Here is a 21716-nt window from a genome sequence, read left to right on the forward strand (position 1 = left end):
CAACCCCCTAAGGAAGCCCTATGGCCATATCCTTCGTATTTGGTGAGAAAGAAGAATATATTGAAGACTCATGTTGATGCTTCCATTTTGCTTTAATATTAATAACTGCAAATGAGTAAATTGGAAAATAATGCTGCTGAAGTACTGTTTCTAGAAGGAAGTTTAGTGGTGCAACACACGATATATCTCAAAGAAGAGTCTATGTTAAGGATAGATGAATTTGTAAGTGTTTCTTTCTGCCAAAGACACAAGAATAAAACGCCATTATTCCTCGAAGCAAAGAGAAGGCTGTGGTCATAAGAATACAGATGCACAAAAAGCTCAGATTTAAAAACAAGAAAGCCATTTCTGCAACAATAAGTCAGGCAGCAGGTATTTTTGCACATCTGTAAGAAGAACAAAATTAGTGAGATTTATGGTCTTGAAATGCAGACTAAGAACGAATAATAAGGGCACTGAAACAAAGACTTGCCAATCAAGGAGAAGTTGTGAGGCAACAATGAGAAATACACAATCTCTGAAACAAGGAAAAATTAGATGTCGATTCTTTTATTGATATTGGTTAAAATCTTCCACTATTTTTCTAATAAAAGATCATCATCCCAGCTTTATATAAGAACTCCACAGCACATCCTTTATGGGTTCATATGTAATTATGCTTACATTCACTGTATAGCAAAATACAGAATTCACACTCTAAATTGTTGGAATCAGTCATTTTCAAGCAATCCTTTTTTTGTCACCATGAAGTTGTAGATCAGGAATACTTTCTGGTGATGTTTTGTAACAATGTCTTTTGCCTGGGCAATCCCTTCTAGATGATCACAAATCTATTCCGGTGCTTCTACTGGAGGTGAGGGGAACAACACAAACAAGCAAACAAACACACAAGTGGCATTTCTAAGGGAAAGCTACCTTTAAAAGGCTTATTTTTATTTATGCCTAGAACACATTGGAAAGGAAGCGATCCTACTTTCGTACTCTCTTTGTACCACTATTATTATGCAAAAGTGATCAAGCAAGCCCAAGGGGATTTAAAACACTTCACATAGATTTAGTAGCATGGCATGGTCAGTAAGAGTTTGGGCTTTGAAGTGGGACTGCGTGGGTACGAAGCCTGGCTCTAGCTGCTTCCTTTTTTTTTTTTTTATTTCACTCATGAGGATAAATCAGGTCATCTGATTTTGTTGTACATGCCATACACTTGTTTATTTTGATAGGAATATTGAGGAGATTCAAAAACTAGTTCTCTACAGTTACTATCTATCCAGAACCCCCTTGTCTATTTTCACAAAATAGAAATTCTTCTTGCAATGTATGTTCTTTCTTGCTTGCTTAAAAGAACATATCATCTTGATTATTTTAAGGAAATTTTTGGGGGGATAGGTAAAGTTTGGCTACCAGATAAGAAAGTTTTAATGGTATTTGTAGACTTTTTATGTCATAAATATGAGTATGTGAATGTGTGTACACACACCTGTCCTATTTAACTGCTTTTGAAATAACAGAGGTTACGGGCTGCAGCTACCTGGACTACAGCTCCCAGGGGATGGCAGGCCTGTGTCTGGGACTTCAGGATAACTTCCTCAGGTGGCAAGAACTGCAGTCAAGAGTGGCCTTGTTGTGCTGGACCACATGTGTTGGGTGTAGGCACACACACACTATAGCCACAGTCTCTCCTAAACAGTGACTCAAGAGGGGATGTCATCAACTTTTCAATCTGTTTAATTCTCTTTCCCTTGGAAGAAATTTAAAATGTTTGAACACAAAGGAACTTTGTTGAGCTATCATTATATGGCTTACTATATGTTAGATTTCTCATTGCAGATAGAGTATAACACATAATATAACATGGACATATTAATATATATTTATTTATAAAATCTGTAAACATGAATTATTAGAATGAAAATGTCATTGACATATTCTCTTGTTCTTGGGATAAAAAAATAGATAAATAGGAGGCAAAAAAATTAAAAGGAAATAAAGATGATTATGAATTTGTAATAACAGAGAAAATCCAAAATTGATACTGTTATAGGAAGAGTTTTTAAAATAGATATCCAGGAGCATAAATCTTCTATAAATGACCATGTATTTTCAACACTATGGAGATTTAGATTAGTTCTTTCTTAGTTTTGTTTATCCTTAAAGTAGTAATAGAGGTAATTTTTTATTGAATTAAAATAAGCTGTTGGCAGTTTTTCATGGATCATAGTACACTTTAATAGCAATGCTTATTATTGTCAGCAGGGGAGAGTGATTCTACCAGATGACAAAACTGATGCATCCCTGGGTGCTCATTTATAGTGGTTAAATGGGATTTAGTGAATTGTTAACAAATAGGTATAATTTGTATAAATGTATTTTATTGCCACTTTTGAGATAAAAATATTTCTGTACATTGAATTTCTAATACTTTAATCCTTTCTAATTCAAATATTATTTTATCAGTAATCAATCGAAGAATAAATTGGCAAGGTTGAGATGAGATAGCTTTTGATGCCTAATAAAGAACCTAACAATGACTAGAGCTATACCAAAGTGGAATGCCCCACACTTAAAAATATAGTGAACTTCTTTTTATGAAAGACATTAAAAGAGTGTTAAGAAACATACTTATAGAAATGATTCATGGATTTGAAAGAAGCTTGGACAAGTTGCCTTTTAATATTTCATGTGAATTTGGAATGTAATCATTTCATGGCCATATTTGATTCCATAGCAAGAGAGAGTGCCTAGGACAGTGTAATATATTTTATAACATTATTATAAATGCAAGGTTGTTATTTCCTTTTTTGTTCGTTTTTGAGACAGGGTCTTGCTCTGTTTCCCAGGCTGGAATATACTAGCCCAATTCCAGCTCGGTACAACATCAGACTCCTGGGCTCAAGCAATTCTCCCACCTCAGCCTCCCAAGTAGCTGAGACTACAGGCCTGAGCCACTGTTCCCAGCTAGTTTTTAAATTTTTTATAGAGATGGATCTTCCTGTTGCCCAGGTTGGTCTCAAACTCCTGGGCTCAAGTGATCCTCCTGCCTCAGCCTCCGAAAGTGTTGGGATTACAGATATGAGCCACTGTACCCAACCTGTTACTTTTTATTATAAAAGTAATACTTGTAAAGTAAAACATTAACATAGTAAAAAATTAAGCTGAAAAGAGAATATTAATTTAAAATAATATTATGTGTCCCATATCCTCATTCTCATCTCCTAAATGTAGTCAGATTTAACCATTGCTTTTTCAGTTTTTAGTTAACAATCAAAATCTCAATAACATACTTTTGTCTATATTTTCTTTATTATATTTAGAAATTATATTTTATTTTCTGCCAAGAAAAATAATCAATTCACCATGATTACTTGTCTCCTGATACCAACCTTCCACACAACATGTTATATTTTAGTACTTCTATTTGTTACCTTTTGGCTTGGTTCTAATCTCTAGTTCCTTTTCTATCAATTTTAAATAAACTTTACTTTCCACTTTTACACCTGAACAAATACATGCTACATTAACTTCTCTCACTTTTCATTACACCATCAAATTTTGTAATTTTTATTTTCTATTCTATTATTATAATTACTTCTTCTGTGCTTCACCTATAAATTTTAAACATTGAAATTCAATAAACTCTATATCAATTTGGTGTTTACTTAAATATTATTCCCGAAACTAAGTAGAGTAATTCAACCTGAAGAGAAAATTATGCTATCCTATGTGCCACTCAAGGTCAGATAGATTTATTTCATCCTTTTAGTTGCTCAAAATCTTGCCTGATTTAGAAGATTAAAGTTCTCTGACACTCACTATAATGAATAATATTTTTCTTTCTCATGGAAGCAATTGAGATTGGAACTGAAAATGATCTTTTTTTATAGAAGTCACAGGCAGATCTACTCTTACCATTCCAGAAGAAACATCATGCATTTTTTTAAATTTTGAAATATTATGGGAGTACAAGTGTTTTGCTTACATAAATTGCTTTTGTACAGCTTGAATCAAAGTTATTAGTGTGCCCATCACCCAGATAGTGTACATTGTATCCATTAGGTATGATTTCACCTCTCTTCCCCCTTCCCATTCTTCATTTCCACTGAGTTTTACTTCCATCTGTACACATGAGTGCGTATTAGTTAGTTCCAGTTTAATAGTGAGTAAATGTGGTGTTTGTTTTTCCGTTCTTGTGAGAATGGTCTCCAGTTCCATCCAGGTTGTTACAAAAGGTATTAGTTCATCCTTTTTTTCTCATGGCTGAGCAGTACTCCATGGTGTATACATATATACAATATTTTATTAATCCACTCATGAATTGATGGGCTCTTGGGTTGATTCCACATCTATGAATTGTGCTACAACAAAAAAAAATCAAGTGCAAGTGTCATTTCAGTAAAATGACTTTTTTTCCTTTAGGCAAATACCCAGTAGTGGAATTGCTGGATAAAATTTTAGGTCTACTTTTAGTTCTTTGAGGAATCTCAATACTGTTTTCCGTAGAGGTTGAACTAGTTTGCAGTCCCACCAACAGTGTATAAGTGTTCCTTTCTCTCCACATCCATGCCACCATCTGCTGTTTTGCAACTTTTTGATAAAAGCCATTCTCACTGGGGTCAGGTGATATCTCATTGTGGTTTTGATTTGCATTTCCCTGATAATTAGAGATGTTGACCATTTTTTTCATATGTTTATTGATCATTAGTACATACATCTTCTTTTGAAAATCTTTTGTTCATGTTTATTGCACACTTTTAATGGGGTTGTTTGATTTGTTTCTTGCTGATTTGCTTGAATTCTTTCTAGATTCTGCTTATTAGTTCTTTGTTGAATGTATAGTTTGAGAATATTTTCTCCCATTCTGTAGGTTGTCTATTTGCTCTGTTGATTGCTTTCTTAGCTGTGCAGAAGCCTTTTAATTTAATCAAGTCCTATTTATTTATTTTTGTTGCTGTGATTGCTAGTGGGGTCTTCTTCATAAATTCTTTGCCTAAGCCAATATCTAGAAGAGTTTTTTCCAACATTTTTTTCTAGAATTCTTACAGTTCTATGTCTTAGGTTTAAGTCTGTTATCCATCTTGAATTATTTTTTGTGAGAGGTGAGAAATAATGATATTGTTTCAATGTTCTGCATGTAGTTATACACTTTTCCTGGTACCATTTACGGAATAGGGATTCTTTTCCCCAGTGTATAGTGTCGTCTGCTTTGTCAAAGATCAGATAGCTATATGAGGATGGTTTTATAACTGTGTTCCTTGTTCTATTCCATTGGTCTATGTCTCTATTTTTCTGCCAGTACCATGGTGTTTTCTTTACCATGGCCTTGTAGTATAGCTTGAAGTCTGGTAAGGTAATGCATCCAGATTTGTTCCTTTTGCTTAAGGTTGTTTTGGCTATTCAGGCTCTTTTCTGGTTCCAAACGAAGCATAGAACTATGTTTTCTAGATCTGCAATAAATGACATTGGTATTTTGATGGGGATTGCATCGAGTCTATAAATCACTTTGGGTAGTTAATTCATTTTAACGATGTTGATTCTGCACATCCAGAAGCATGATATGCTTTTCCATTTGTTTACATCATCTGCAATTTCCTTCCTCAGTGATTCAAAGTTCTCCTTGTTGAGATCCTTCACCTCCTTGCTTAAATATATTCTTAGGTATTTTATTTTTTTTGTTGTTGTTGCTATTGTGAAAGGCATTGAGGCTTTGATTTGATTCTCAGCTTGACTATTGTTGATGTATAGGAATCCTACTGATTTGTGTACATTGATTTTGTAGCCTGAGACTTTGCTGAATTCATTTATCATTTCCAGTAGTCTCTTGGCAGAATATTTGGGGTTTTCTAGATATAAGACCATATCATCAGCAAAGAGCAATAGTTTAACCTCCTCTTTCCCCATTCAGATGCCTTTGATTTCTTTCTCTTGCGTGATTGCTCTGGATAGAACTTCTAGCACTATGTTGAATAGAAGTGATGAAAATTGGCATCCTTGTCTTTTTCCAATTCTAAGTAAGAATACTTTCAAATTTTCTCCATTCAGTATGACGTTGCCTGTGGGTTTGTCATATATGGCTTTTATAATTTTGAGGTTTGTTCTATCTATGCCTATTTTGTTAAGCATTCTTATCATAAAAGGGTGCTGAATTTTGTCAAATTCTTTTTCTGCATCTGTTGAGATGATCATATCATCTTTGTTTTTGCTTCTGTTTATGTGGGTGAATCAAATTTATGGATTTTACTTATATTTAATCAATCTTGCATCCCTGAGATGAAGCTCACTTGGTCATGGTGGATTATTCTTTTAATGTGCTCCTGAATTTGGCTTGCTAGAATTTTATTGAAAAATTTTTCATCCATATTCATAAGGTATCTTGGTTTATAGTTTTCTTTTTGTGTTGTGTCATTTCCTTGCTTTGGTATCGAGGTGATACCAAAGCGGCTTCATAGAATGAGATGCAGAGGATTCCTTTCTTTTCAATGTTATGAAATAATTTCTGAATATGGGTACAAATTCTTCTTTGTAGATGTGATAAAGTTCTCCTGTGAAACTATCTGGTCTGGGACTTTTTTTGTTGTTGGAACAATTTTATTGCTGCTTTAATTTCATTGCTCATTATTGATTTGTTTAGGAGTTCTATTTCTTCCTGATTGAGCCTTGGGAGATTGTGTGATTCCAAGAATTTGTCCATTTCCTCAATGTTTTCAAGTTTATGTGCATGGAGATTTCTATACTATTCAGAAATGATATTTTATATTTCTGTGGTATCAGTTTCAATATATCATTTTCATTTCTGATTAAGCTTATTGGATCCTTTATTTTATATTTCTGGTTAATCTAGCAAGAGGTCTATCAATTTTGTTTACCCTTTCAAAATACTACCTTTTTGTTTCATTAATCTTCTTTATAATTCTTTTGTTTTTTATTTCATTTAGTTCATCTCTGACCTTAGTTATTTCTTTTATTCTGCTGGGTTTGCTCTTCCTTTTCTAGTTCCTTGAGATGATTCATTACATTGTCAATTTGTGATTTTTTTGTGTTTTTGAGTAGGCATTTAAGGCTATGAATTTTCCCCTTAGGAATGATTTTGCCAAATCCAACAGATTTTGATAACTTGTGTCCCCTTTGTCATTTAGTTTGAGGAATCTTTTGATTTTCAACTTAATTTCCTCTTTGACCCAATAATTAATTGGCTTGGTTTTTTTTTTTTTTTTTTCATCCATTCAGCCAGCCTATGTCTCTTGAGTGGCAAATTCAATCCATTCATGTTTATTGAAAGAATTAATAAGTGGGACATATTTCTGTTCATCTTGTTGTGTAGAAACTTACTGCTCTGTTTTGACTTTTGAGCCATAATTTTAAATGGACTCTGAACTTTGGGGTGATTTTACACTGATGAGTTTCTACTGTGCTGATAGATGTATAATGCACATCTCAGCACTTCTTGCAGGGCAGATCTGGTCTTGTCTGAAAAAATGTCTATTTCTCCCTCATATAAGAAACTTAGTTTTGCAGGGTACAGAATTCTAGGCTGGCCATTATTCTGTTCAAGAAGGTGGAAAATGGGGCCCTCATCCCTTCTGGCTTATACAATCTTGGTTGAGAAATCTGCAGTTTGCCTGATAGGTTTTCCTTGTAAATTATCTGATGTTTTTACCTTATGCCTCACAGGAATTCCTCCTTCATGTTAACTTTGGCTATTATCGTGGTGATTGCATCTTTGTGATGAATCTCCCAGGTGTTTGTTGAGTTTCTTATACCTGGATATCTAAATTTCTAGCAAGACAAGGGACATTTGCCTCAATTATTCCTTCTAATAGGCTTTCTACACTTTGTGTTTTCTTCCTCACCCTCAATGATGCCTATGATTTTTATGTTTGGCCTCTTTACATAATCTCGTATTTCTTGTAGGCTTTGTTCATTCCTCTTATTTCTCTGTTCTTTATCTTCAACTGACATGTTTTATTCAAAGGTATTGTCTTCAAGCTCTGAGATTCTTTCTTCTGCCTGATCTAGTCTATTCTTAAAACTTTCTACTCTGTTTTGTATTTCCCTGAATGAATTTTTCATTTCTAGAAGTTCTATTTGATTTTTTTTAGTAATTTGATTTCTTTAGTGAATTTTTTATTCGTTTCCTGTATTGTTTTTGTGATTTTTCTGTGTTGTTTTTTTTATTTTTTCTTGTGTTTTGTTAAGTTTCCTTATAATCCATATTTGGATTTCTTTATCTGTCATTTCAATATTTTTATTTTGGTTAATATCCACTGGTAAAGAGTTATTGTTTTCTTTTGGGGGGCGTCCTTTAGCTCCAATTTTTCATATTTCTGGAATTCTTTCACTGATTCCTTCTCATCTAGCCTCTCAATCAAGTCCTGGGGTTACTAGACCTGGCTTGTGTGCCAACTCTGAGTCTCCAAAGATTTATCCCTGGTCATACCAGGAAGAGGGGGTGCTCGTCCTGAGTTGCCTATGGGGTGTTCAAGCAGGTTTGATGAACCTCTCGGGTTGCTTCTGACCTGCTGTCTTCACCTCTTCCCAGCAGTGTGAATTGCACTGCGTGTCCCAGCTTAATCTCTGAGATTGCAAGTGGTGCTTGTGAGTACGAAGCAGCCATGTCTTGTTTCCTTGACTTGGAAGGCACAATGATGAGCTATAGAGCTGTTCCCTCTGTCATTGGTTGATGTTTGTGTGAAAGATCAAGTTGCTCAGATGTTCTTTTGTGCCTGTGGTAAGCTCTGATCTCCCAGATAGGGTAGTTGAGTGTTGCTTGATCTCTACTCCCACTCAGATAGGGAGAGGAGCAAGGGAGGTCATGGCAAGATTGCGAGGGCCTGAAAGGCTTTGTAAAGCCTCAAATGGGCTCAGAAGTTGCTTTTCCTGCCACTAGGGGAGCCACTGGAAGGATGTCAGGATAAGCTCTCCATACCAGGAAGGCTATTCATGGGGGAGGGGCCTAAACTCTCAGTGCTAAGGTCCCAGGCTGGGATCTTTCTGCCCTTGCCCTGAGTGCTCTCCCTAATCACTGCTCTTTAGACCACCACAGTACACTCCCTTCAGTTGAGTCCATGTGTGTTCCCTCACCACCTGAGTCCAGCTCTCAAAACTCCCCCTGGTCTATGTGTTTGACCCACTAGCACGTGTCTCCATGGAATGCTGGCGGGTAGAAATTTTCCTATTTGTTTACCCTTATTCGAGTACAGGTCCTCAAAAGAAGAGGAGTTGGCTCCTCTATCTGTGGGTACCTCAGCCAGAAGCATGCTCCCACTGGAGAGAAGCGGCCACTCATGGTAGAGGATCCAGGATGGGGTCTTGGGGCCAGGTACAATGCTAGGATCTCTCGGTGGTGACCTGGGCCTGACAGCAGCTCTGGAGACACAGAGGTGGAGCCTTGGGCTCTGGCTTGTAGCCTCAGGGCCAAGACTGGGGTAAATCCAGAAGTGGGGCTTCTGATAGGGTCTCAGAACCAGGAGCAGGGGTGTGGGAGCATCAGGGCTGATCTGACCTGGAGTGGGGCTTCAGGGCTGAGCAGGCAACAGGCAGTTGGTACCTGGTGGGTGGAGCCACCAGAGCCACACATGTGGTGGCCTGTTCTGCTGACTAGGGGCCAGATGCCAAGTCAAGTGGGAGGAGGTCGGTTCCAGCAGCCAGGGACCCAGAACTCTCCCTTCACCCCCTGGGACCCACTGAAGCAGTCATCCGAATCCTCCCAGTTCAGAGCCTGTGAGCTCAGATCCCACTGTGCTGTTGGGGAGGGGTGCTTGACTTCCAGTCACTCGGTAAACCTTAGTGGAACCTCCCATTGATCTGCTCCTTCCCCAACCTGGTGGGGGCAATACAAGATTGCAGCCACAAAGCTGAGTCCTGTGTTGACCTGGCACCATGCAGCCAAGAGTTCAGAATTGCTTTAGCTGCTGTCCAGTCCCCACTGCACCTGTTGCCTTGAGCAATGACTCCTCACAGACTCCAGGCCAGTCCTGATCTGTGGCAGCTGAGAGAGCTCTTTCACAACTTGGCCACAGAACCTGCAGAGTGAGCATAGTGTCCCAGGTTTCTATCTTGCTAATCTTCCCCATGTGCATGCTTTGGTATTATCAAATGTACCCCCCATCACATTTTTCCCCCCTACACTCAGAGTCCTGCATGGCTTTCCTGTGGTTTCACAATGTTCCTTCCAAGAATAGCTGTGTGTAGGTAGGCTACTGCTTCCTATTAACTCTTCTTTCCTTGGGAGCTGTGGGTTTGTGGGCTGTTTCTAATCTGCCTTTTTTTGCCCCCTCCTGATGATTCCTTCTGATGATATCTTCAGGATACACTCTTTCAATGGTGGTGGATTTTCAATATATGCTTCCAATATTCAGAGATTCTTAAGTGAAAACTTTTTTACAGCCCCATGCTAACACCTCTGAGATGAGAGTATTTTCTAGGTAACATCGTTCAATCTTGATATATACCTGCATACGTTATTTTCTGCATTTATATCTCACAGCTAGATAATAAGTTTCTATGGGACTAGGAACATGTCTTATTACTTTCATATTTCTGAATTTTCCTGCAGAGTCTAGCTTAAAACATATTTGTATATATAAACTTTGGCTGACTATGAGAAGGAAAAACCACTTGGTGATTATCAATGCCAACATGTGGTAAGGAAACTATTCAGTGTAAGCTCAAAAACACAGTTTGTAGTTATATAGTATAGATTCAGGCTTACATAAGCTACCAGGCTCTATCATTTGCAAACTGATCTTTATTTTTTATTGATTTCTACAGCATCATCTTCATTTTTCCTTACTTCCTGAGACAACTCTTTGGATTTTGAGAGCACATGTCTGTCATCTGGTCTCAGTTGAGTCAGCTTGTAAGCTTATTCCCTCTTTAAAACTGAAGACAGTCTTCAGCTTCTTTCTTAACAACACTGTAGTATCAACATTTCTACAGCAGGTTTCAATTAAAGCAAAAAGTCCTAAAATTCACATTTACATTTTAACATAAGTAGCTAAAGTTACAAAAATAATCACTATTACATCATCATCGAGGAATGTGAACTATCATAAAAACAAAGAATTTTCCAAAAATATTTTTGGCATTGATATTTCACATGGCTAGCAATGAGTTGTTACTATTGTGGTGAAAGCAATGCACCTACACAGAAAACAAAGAAACAGAAAAAGCATACTGGCATCACAGGTCTTATCCTTTAGAGGGTGTGTGTGCTTTTGTGCTTGTGCTTTCAAATATTTTCCCTTTTTTTTGTTGGAGGGTAGGTTATGATGGTAGGTAGATGAATCTTCAATAAATATTTGAAATTGATTAGCTGACTAAGAGCATCATTTATGTTATTTCTAGTCTGTATTATAGGGAGTTTCAAATTTTAAGATCTTATTGAATTTCTACTTTATACTTCTATGAGGTAAAATATAGAAGCATTAAGTAAAGGATTAAATGTGACATCATCTTCATCAGCTTGTGCTTAAGTAGAAATTCTATCCAGGTCAAGTTACTCAGATTCACAGACTATAGAAACACATATTCATTTACCGGAGTGTAAGTAATATGCAAAATTCAGAATGAAGACATACTGCAAAACACTCATAATTTGCAATATTCTTTTTTATTAGTCCCTAGTATTTAATTTAAAAAGCCCATAGTTTTATAAAGCAAGAACTATTTAGTACTTATTAGTTACAAAATACAGCATAACAGGCCTAGAAAAAGAAACTCAAAGACTTATTTACATGCATTATAGATGAGAGTATAAAACCTGTCTATAAATCAGGTTTTGAATTTTACCATAATTGTGCTTTTCAAAGTAGATAATTAAATTGCTATGTCTTTGGGAAAAGGTCAGCCTGTTGGGATAGCACAGATTAATCTCTCTAGGGCATTTGCTCTTAATAACCATGAATCGTTGTTTCATAAGCTTGAAGGCTTGGCGAGATTCCACCCAGCCTAAAATACTTTGAAAATGACAGAAATTCACTAAGAAACACTCTAATAGTTTTATTTAATCACCAATTAACCTGCATAAGCACCTTTGTGTTATCATCTATGAGTAACCTACACTATGATCAGATATTTGGGAAAATGAGAAGATGAAGCTTCCCGAGTTTCTTTGTTCATTCCTGTGTTTGGTTTGCTATTGGTGCTCTGAGCTAGGTGTAGAGAGCAAAAGATATGAACTCAGGGTCAGATAGAACAAAACCTCTAAATCTATAAATTATTATTGAACATCTGCCACCTGATTTTGTATTTCTATTGTAATGTTTCCATGATGTACCATTATACAAATAAGAATAATTTTGGTACAACTTCTGAAGAGTCCTAAAAGACTTTTTCTAAGAAAATGACAAGACTTATGTCTATATAAGAAAAACTATTTTCTCAAGAAAATGTCAGTCTCAAACCCTCCTACATGAGGCAAAAACAAAAGCAAAAAACAGATAACTTGATACTAAATTATCCAATATGAATATTCTCATGTTGACAGGATTATCCAGCATCAGATTCATATGGCCTAAGAGTAAAAGAATAAATTGATGATAAATTATAAGTGAAATATGCCACTTTCTAAGGGACGATTATTAGAGAAATAAATGCAATTCATACATCTTTTTAAAGTTGTGAACCTAAATGTTTCTAAATTCTACCGACATACTCTTAAATTACTAATAGAAATTGAGTGCTACTCATAGAGAATGAGTGCTACTTGGAAAGAAAAAACTATTTCATATGATTGTTATTAGTATATCTTTGATCATTCTTTTTCAAAAGTATATTTAGTAGAACAGGGATCTCTATTGCTTAAGATAAGGGCTCATTCTGAAATGATGCCTGTTTCTCCTTACTGGCAGCTTATGCTTTTGGTAATATTCTCTGATTTTTCTAGCGGTATTAAAGGTTGTCCTTGATATTTGAAGAAAGGGATCTGTCTCTCATTCTAATGCTTTCAATATGTGTGTTGGCATCAACACTTTGGACTCCTAAGGAAAGTGTTTTTAGGATCTTAGGATGACAGTATTTAAGAGGAAGGAATAAACTTGGAGACTATTTTCTAGGAAAAAAGTCATAATTATTTTATTACTCTTAATTGACAAGGTTCATAACAGAGCAAAAATGTACTTGTAATTGCTTTACTCTCTGGGTTATTCAAGGCTCTTTTCTTGGCTGTCTTGGTCCATTTGGGTTGCTATAACAAAATGCCATATACTGGGTCGCTTACAAACAAAAGAAATTTATTTCTCACAGTTTTGGAGGCTGGGGAACCCAAGATCAAGGTGCCAGAAGATTCGGTGTCTGGTGAGGGCGCACTTTCTAGCTCAAAGATGGCATCTTTTCACTGTGCCCTCACATGATGAAAGGGGTGAAGGAGCTCTTTGAGGTTTCTTTCATAAAGGCACTCACACTAATCATGAAAGCTCCACTCTTATGATGTAATCACCTCCCAAAAACACTACCTCCTAACACCCTCACATTGGGGGTTAGGATTTCAACATACAAATGGGGGGTAAACATTCAATCCACCATATTGGCATGTGTAAATTGTACCTTAACTTAAACAATAATTTTCTTAATTGATTTTGATTCACTTATCTTTGTCTGTGAGTATATGTTGAGAACTGTGTGTTATAAAAATTCAAAAATGAAGAGATGACCATTATTGTTACATGATTATATAAGCTTGACAACTGTTTAGTAAATTTTTGCCTACTAGAACATCTGTTCTGAACCATGTTTTAGACTAATATTTTCTTATCAGTAGTAGTTCAACTCATCAACATTTAATATTTACTATATTTTTTATTATTATCATTAACAAGCCCTTCTTATCACTTGCCGACAGAGGGATTTTTTTAAGCAGACATTTATTACTTTTTAAAACTGTATTCTTGGTCAATTATACAAAATATTCTAAATAAATGTGAGAGCAATTTCAGTTATTCATGAATTTAGGAAGCTAATGGCCAGAAGCTGTAGCTGCAAATAAATTGTTCAAGCATATTTTTCACCTGCTTACTGTAATCCTACACATGCTGACTAATATCTTCATGGTCTTCTCTTAGTATTACGCCTTTGTACAATTAGTAAAATTTATTCTATATTTCCTATATAGTAACACCTCCCAGAATATCTACAAATCAAAAGCAGTGCTTCTAATATAAAATGATTATAATTTTTACTGGGCTTCCAAATCACACATGTATTTTAATGTAAGTATTGTATATTGTCAAAATATACAAAAGGCATCCAACTTTTGAGAAACTTTTGTACATTTTATGAGCATCTGTGTAAATATGTTTGATTTTAATTTTAAGAATAATTTTAAAGAATTCCTACTTTTGCTTACTGTTTATTTATTTAATGACTGCAACTGTCATGTTCATTATAGTTTATGTCTTACAAAATGGTAAAAAAAGCAAAAAAAGTACTTCACCCAAGGCTCTTTGGGTCTGAAATTAATTTTATTCCTCTGCTAGATCATTTAATACTAATTCCTTTAAATCTCCCCACCCTGTTTCAGATCATTTATTCCTTTTGCCATTAATAAACTCATTAGTCCAAAAGTTATTGTTTAAAATGTACTTTCATGTGATGATAGCAATCCATAAAGTCATTTGTACATTGTTATATATAAAATTCAGTGATTACCAATGAAGTAATCACTCTACCTTTAATTATGCTGCCTACAAAGGCTTACAATAGCTTTAGTTCTGAACAGAACATTCCTTAAAGCAATTCTCCTCAAACTATTAAACTAAGAAATTAATGGCTCTGTCTACTGTGGCTGTTTCTGGCAGATTACTTGAATAAGATAAAGTTTTGTGTAAAGCACGTTCTTTTTCCTTTGTCCTTGGCTTGCAATCTATCATGAAGTTTGATGACCTTCCTCCAACTCATCATTCTGATCAAAGTTTCCCACTTGTACATAAAACTCTAGCTGCTTCCTGTTGTCTACATAGTAGTTGAATGTGTGTGTGTGTACATTTGTATAGGAGAGAAAGGTTATTACATGATGAATAGTGTCTTAGGGAGTCATATGACAACAATGAAAAATATAGTTAATAAAAGAAAAATAAACCAGCTTTTGGCCTCTGGCTTTTATTCTTGTCCCTAGAACACACACTGAGAATTTACCTAGTCGTCTTTGTCTGGAAGACCCTTACAGAACTTGCTTTTAGAAATGAATTTGATTAATCTATTCACACTGAGATATAAATAATGAATGGTTCAAATATTGCTAGAGCTCAGGTCTTTTATGTTTTCAAAGAAATATAACTATAATTGTAAAAAAAATTATGTTCAGTAGTAGATTAATATTGCTTTTCAAGAATAATGACAATGATGGTCAAAATATATGGTTTATATTAATAAATACATGGGTAAGACGTATTCGTTACCTCTTTTATTCTAATACTCTAAGGGGGGTAATATTATTATTACCGTTTTGCATATATACAGCCTTAGAGAAGTCTCCCTGAAATTGCTGAGGTAATTAGTAAAATTTTTTATCTCACCTAATCTATTTTTTGGGGGGGTGGAGGAACTTGATTTCATAGCTCATCCTAAGGATTTAAAAAGAAAAATATTCCACAGAGAACAAAAGCATACTATCACTAACTTACTTAAACTTTAAAATATAATAAAGCTTATAAATGCTGGGAAAAAATAAAAAACACTGCTTGAAAGCATTGGAAAGCAAGCAAAAGTAAGCAGAAATTAAATGGCTGTCTACTCTTGGAAGAGGTAATAAAGTGAGTCTACTAGATATGTAATTGGAACCCCAAAAGGAGAGAAGAGAAATGAAGGGGGGAAAATTAAGAAAAAAATGATAAAAATTTCTCCAAAGTTGGGGAAAGTCAAATCATTGAAAACGAAACATAAAGATAAAAATTTTAAATTAAAGAAAAAAATGAGACATTAAAAACAAGGTTCCCATTAGTGCAGACTTCTAAGAAATAATGGAGGGCGTAAGATAGTGGAAAGATACTTCAAAATGCCCAGAGAAAAAGCTATTAACTCAGAAATCTATTTCTGTTGAAAATAACTTTCAAAAACAAAAGTGAGATGCAAACTTTTTATGTTCCTTTTTAATTTCAAAATATTAAGAGGATACAAATGTTTTTACTACATGCATGCCTTTTATAATAATTAAGTCAAGGTTTTTAGTGTGTCCACAACCTGAATAGTGTTCATTGTACCAAATAAGTAGTTTTTCTCTCCTCCCCTTCTTGATTTTCTATGACCTTTACATCTCTTGATGCCAGTGCGTGCACATCGATTAGTTCCCAATTATTAGCAAGCACATGTGGTATTTGTTTTTCCATTCCTGAGATACTTCACATAGGACAATGATCCACAGTTCCATACAAGTTGCTGCAAAAGACATATTTCATTCCTTTTTATGGCTAAGTAGTACTCCATGGGGTGGGTGTGTGTGTGTGTGTGTGTGTGCGCGCGCGCGCGTGCGTGCGTGCGTGCGTGTGTGTGTGTGTGTGTGTGTGTGTATAACACCTTTTCTTAATCCGCTCACGAGTTGATGGACACTTAGCTTGATTCCACTTGATTCCACATCTTTGCAATTGTGAATTTTGCTACAATAAACATTCAAACGCATGTTTCTTCTTCATAAAATGACTTCTTTCCCTTTGGGTAGATACCCAGGAGTGGGATTGCTGGGTCAAATGGTAAATCTATATATCTATTTCTGTGAGGAATCACCATGCTGCTTTCCGTAGAGGTTATACTACTTTGTAGTCCCACCAACAGTGCATAAGCATTCCTTTCTCTCCACTTTCTCACCAGAATCTATTGTTTTTTTACTTTTTAATAATGACCATTCTGACAAAGGTAAGGTGACATCTTACCTTTGTAGTTTTAATTTTCATTTCCCTGATGATTAGTGATGTTGAGCATTTCCTCATATGTTTGTTGGCCATGTGTCTATTTTCTTTTGAAAAACCTCTGTTCATGTCTTTTACACACTTTTAAATGGGGCTGTTTGTTTTTATCTTGATAATTTGTTTGATTTCTTTGTACATTCTGGATATTAGCCCTTTATCAGATGTAAAGTTTGCAAATATGTTCTCCTATTCTGTAGGTTGTCTGTTTACTCTGTCGATTATTTCTTTTGCTGTGCAGAAGCTTTTTAATTTAATAAAACTCTATTTATTTATTTTTCTTGTTACTCTATTTGCCCTTGGGGTTTTAGTCATAAATTCTTTACCTAAGCCAATGTCTAGAACAGTTTTTCCTACATTTTCTTCAAGAATTTTTATGGTTTCATGACTAACATTTAAATCTTTTATTCATCTGGAATTAATTTTTGCATAGGGCAAGAGAGCAAGAGATAGGAGTCCTGTTTCATTCTTCTGCATGTGACTATCCAGTTTTCCCAACACAGTGTATTGAATAGGGCTTCATTTTCCCAGTGTATATTGTTGTAGCTTTGTCGATGATCAGTTGGGTTGTAGGTAGATGGTTTTATGTCTGGATTCTCTATTCTTCTTTTTTCTTTCTTTTTTTTTTTTTTTTCAGTTTCATGCTGGACAAGATGGAGTCTCTATTCTGTTCCATTTGTCTACGTCTCTATGTTTATACCAGTACCATACTGTTTTGGTTACCACAGCCTTGTAGTATATTTTGAAGTCATATAATGTGATGCTTCCAGATTTGTTCTTTTTGCTTAAGATTGCTTTGGCTATTTAGACTCTTTTGTGGCTCAAATTAAGCATAATTTTTTTTTCTAGATCTGTGAAATATGATGTTGTTATTTTGATGGGGATTGTATGGAATCTGTGAGTCACCTCGGGCACTCTGGACCTTTTAACAATGTTAATTCTACCAATCCATGATCATGAGATGTTTTTCCATTTGTTTGTGTCATCTGTGATTTCTTTTATCAGTGTTTGGTAGTTCTCCATGTGGAGATCTTTCACCTCTTTGGTTAAGTATATTCCTAAGTATTTTATTTTCTTTGTAGCTATTGTGAATGGTATTGAGACTTTGATTTGACCCTGAGCTTGACTGTTATTAGTACAGAGAAATGTTACTGATTTGTGTACATTGATTATACAAACTGAGACTGCTGAATTTATATATCAATTTTCAGAGTCTTTTGGTAAAGTCTTTGGGATATTCTAGATATAAGATCATATCATTAGCACAAAGTGCTAGTTAGGCCTCCTCTTTCACAATTTGAGTAACTTTTATTTCTTTCTCTTGCCTTATTGCTCTGGCTAGGCCTTCTAGTACTATGTTGAATAGAAGTCACAGTGGGCACCTTTGTCTTGTTCCAGTTTTTAGGAGGAATGCTTTAAATTTTTCGCCATTCAGGATGATGTTGGCTGTGGGTTTGTTGTATATTGCTTTTATAATTTTGAGATATGTTCCTTCTATAACTGGCTTGTTGAGGGTTTTTACCATGAAATGATGCTGGATTTCATCAAACCTTTTTTTCCACATCTATTGAGATGATCATATGGTCTTTGTTTTTGCTTCTATTTATGTGGTGAATCACATTTTTGCATATGCTGAACGATCCTTGCATCCCTGGGATGAAGCCCACTTGATCATGATGATTTTTTTTTTTTTTTTGGTGTGCTGTTGAATTACATTTCCTAGCATTTTATTGAGGAATTTTGCACCTATATCCATAGGGATACTGATCTGCATTTTCTGTTTTTGTTGTGTCCTTTCCTGGTTTTGGTATCAAGGTGATACTGGCTTCAGAGAATGAGTTAAGGAGGATTTCCTCCTTCTTGATGTAATGAATTAATTTGTGGATTTGGATTTGGATTTGTGGATTTGGATAGGTACCAGTTCTTCTTTGTAGGTCTGGTGGAATTTGGCAATGAATCCATCTGGTTTGTTTTTTTGTTGTTGTTTGTGTGTGTGTGTGTGTGTGTGTGTGTGTTTTTGTCAGAGATTTTTGGTTACTACTTCAATCTCACTGCTCGTTATTGGTCTGTTCAGGATTTCTATTTACTCCTGACTGAGTCTTGGGAGGTTTTGTGTTTTAAGGAATTTATACATTTCCTCTATGTTTTCTAGTTTATGTGAGTATAGATTTTCACAATATTCATGGATGACGTTTTGTATTTCAGTAGTATCCGTTGTAATATTTCTTTCCATTTCTGATTGAGCTTATTTTGGTTCTTTCTCTTCTATTTCTGGTTAATCTAGCTAGATATCTATTGATTTTGTTCATCTTTTGAAAGAACAAAATTTTTATTTCATTGAAACTTTTTTTTTTATTTGTTTGTTTGTTTTCATTTGGTTTAGTTCTGCTCTGAGCTTTGTTATTTCTTGTCTTCTGCTGGCTTTGGGTTTGGTTTGCTCTCCCTTTTCTAGCTCCTTCAGATGATATATTAGGTTGTTGACTTGTGATCTTTTTGCCTTTTTTATGTTGGCTTTTAAGGCTATGAATTTTCCCATGACAGTTACTTTACTACATTCCACAGATTTTGATAGCTTGTTGTCTCCTTTGTCATTCAGTTTGAAGAATCTTTTGATTTCCATTTTAATCTCATCATTGACCTAAGGATCATGCAGCAGCAGTTTGTTTAATTTCCATGACTTTGTGTAAATTGGAGTATTTCTTCTGGAATTGATGTCTAGTTTTACTAGAAAGCAATGTGGTCTGAGAAGATGCATGGAATGATTTTGATTTTTTTGAATTTGCTGATACTTGTTTTGTGGTCTAAGATATGATCAGTCTTGGAGAATGTCCCATGTGCTGATGAGAAGAATGTCTATTCAGTAGTTTTTGGGCTGAATGTTCTGTAGATGTCTATTAGGATCATGTGTTCTAGAGTCCCATTGAAGTCCAGTGTTTGTTTACTGATTTTCTGCTTTGATGATCTGTCTAGCTCTGCCAGTGTGGTGGTGAAGTCCCTGGCAATTACAATACTGGCTAACAGCAGACTTGTCAGTAAAGACCTTACAGGTCAGAAGGGATTAAGTACCCATTTTTAGTCTTCTTAAATAGAACTGTGAGCCAAGAATTTTATACCCTGCAAAACTAAGTTTCATAAATGATGAAGAAGTGAAGACTTTTCCAAACAAGCAAACACTTAGGGAATTTGTCATTACTAGAGCTGCCCTATAGAAAATACTCAGAACTGCATTATACATGGGACAGCAAAATAGATACCCACCAGTGTAAAAACACCCAAAAGTTAAAGTTCACTGCTCCAATAAAACAATAACAGAAAAGGGGGAAAAAACAAATAAGGTATCACCCAACATGATGAACAGAACAGAATCCCACATATCAATACTAACACTTAATGTGAATGATCTGAATGCCCCACCCAAAAGATATAGATTGGCTGAATGTATGATAAAACACAGCCCAAGTATTTGGTGTCTCCAGGAAATACATCTGTCTCACAAGGACTCACACAGACTCAAGATAAAGGAATGGAAAAAAATATTCCATGCAAATGGAAACCAAAAGAGAGCAAGTGTAACCATTCTCATATCAGATAAAATAGACTTTAAATCAACAATGGTAAAAAACAGACAAATATGCTCATTATATAAGGGAAAAGGAAGGAATTTAACAAGAAGACCTAACAATCCTAAATATGTATGCACCCAATACAGGTGCTCCTCAATTCATAAAGCAAATCCTACTAGATCTAGGCAAAGAGATACAGACTTTTACAGATAAGCATAAACTAAGATAATTCATCATCAGAAGAACAGTACTATAAGAAAGACTGTAGAAAATTCCTTAGGATACAGGAAACTTATACCATATTGAAACTTATGTCTTCAGGAGGGAAAAAAAAAACCAGAAATAGTAAACATGAGAGTAAATGTTTATAAATATATATAAAATGTTTGTAAATATAATAAAAATATACCTTTTTCCTCTGAATTTTTTAAATACATAATTTTAATAAAAACTCTAAATTTTTATTGTATGATTTATATACCCATAACACATCAGAGAAATATAGCAGTGAGGATGGAGGGATGAGGTAAATTGACCTACATGGTTGGGGTTTCTTAAATTTGCATGAAGTGGTGTAGTTTTAACACTGAGTAAGCTGTGAAATGTTAAAGATACATATTTAAATTCCTAGAGTAATCACTAGAAAATTATGCAAAGATGTTTAACTAAATTAAATGGATAAATAAAAACAAAATTCTTTAAAAAATGTAGTAACACAAAACATGGCAGAAAAATCTTAGATAAAATGAACTAACTCTTTGAAAAAGCAACATACCAAAACTTACACAAGATTAATATAAAAATTCATATATATACAGATATGAAATTATTTATGAAAAACTTTCTCACAAAAAAAGTTACAGCCCCAGATGGGTTCACCAGTGAATTCTATCAAACATTTAAAGGCAACTTGATATAAAACTTACACAAACCTTTAGAGAATATTAAGTAGTAAAAAATTACTATTTGTCTAATGGAACAATAATTTCCCTCATGACAAAAACAGACAAAGTTATTACAAGGAAAGAAAACTGTAGACCAATATCATCTGTGATCATAAATGCAAAAATTGTCTACAAAATATAAGCAAATCAAGTTCAGCAATACATGTTAAATCAACATGATGACCAAGTGGGGAATCATACAAAGAATGCAAAGTTTGTCTAACATTTTTAAAAAGTCAATGTAATTTACCATATTGATAGAATAAGAGGAAAATCATTTTATCATTTCAATAGTTGAAGAAAATGTCTTCAAAGCTATT

The sequence above is a fragment of the Propithecus coquereli genome, unplaced genomic scaffold, assembly GCF_000956105.1.
Source record: "Propithecus coquereli isolate 6110/MARCELLA unplaced genomic scaffold, Pcoq_1.0 Scaffold174, whole genome shotgun sequence".
NCBI classification, from domain to species: domain Eukaryota; kingdom Metazoa; phylum Chordata; class Mammalia; order Primates; family Indriidae; genus Propithecus; species Propithecus coquereli.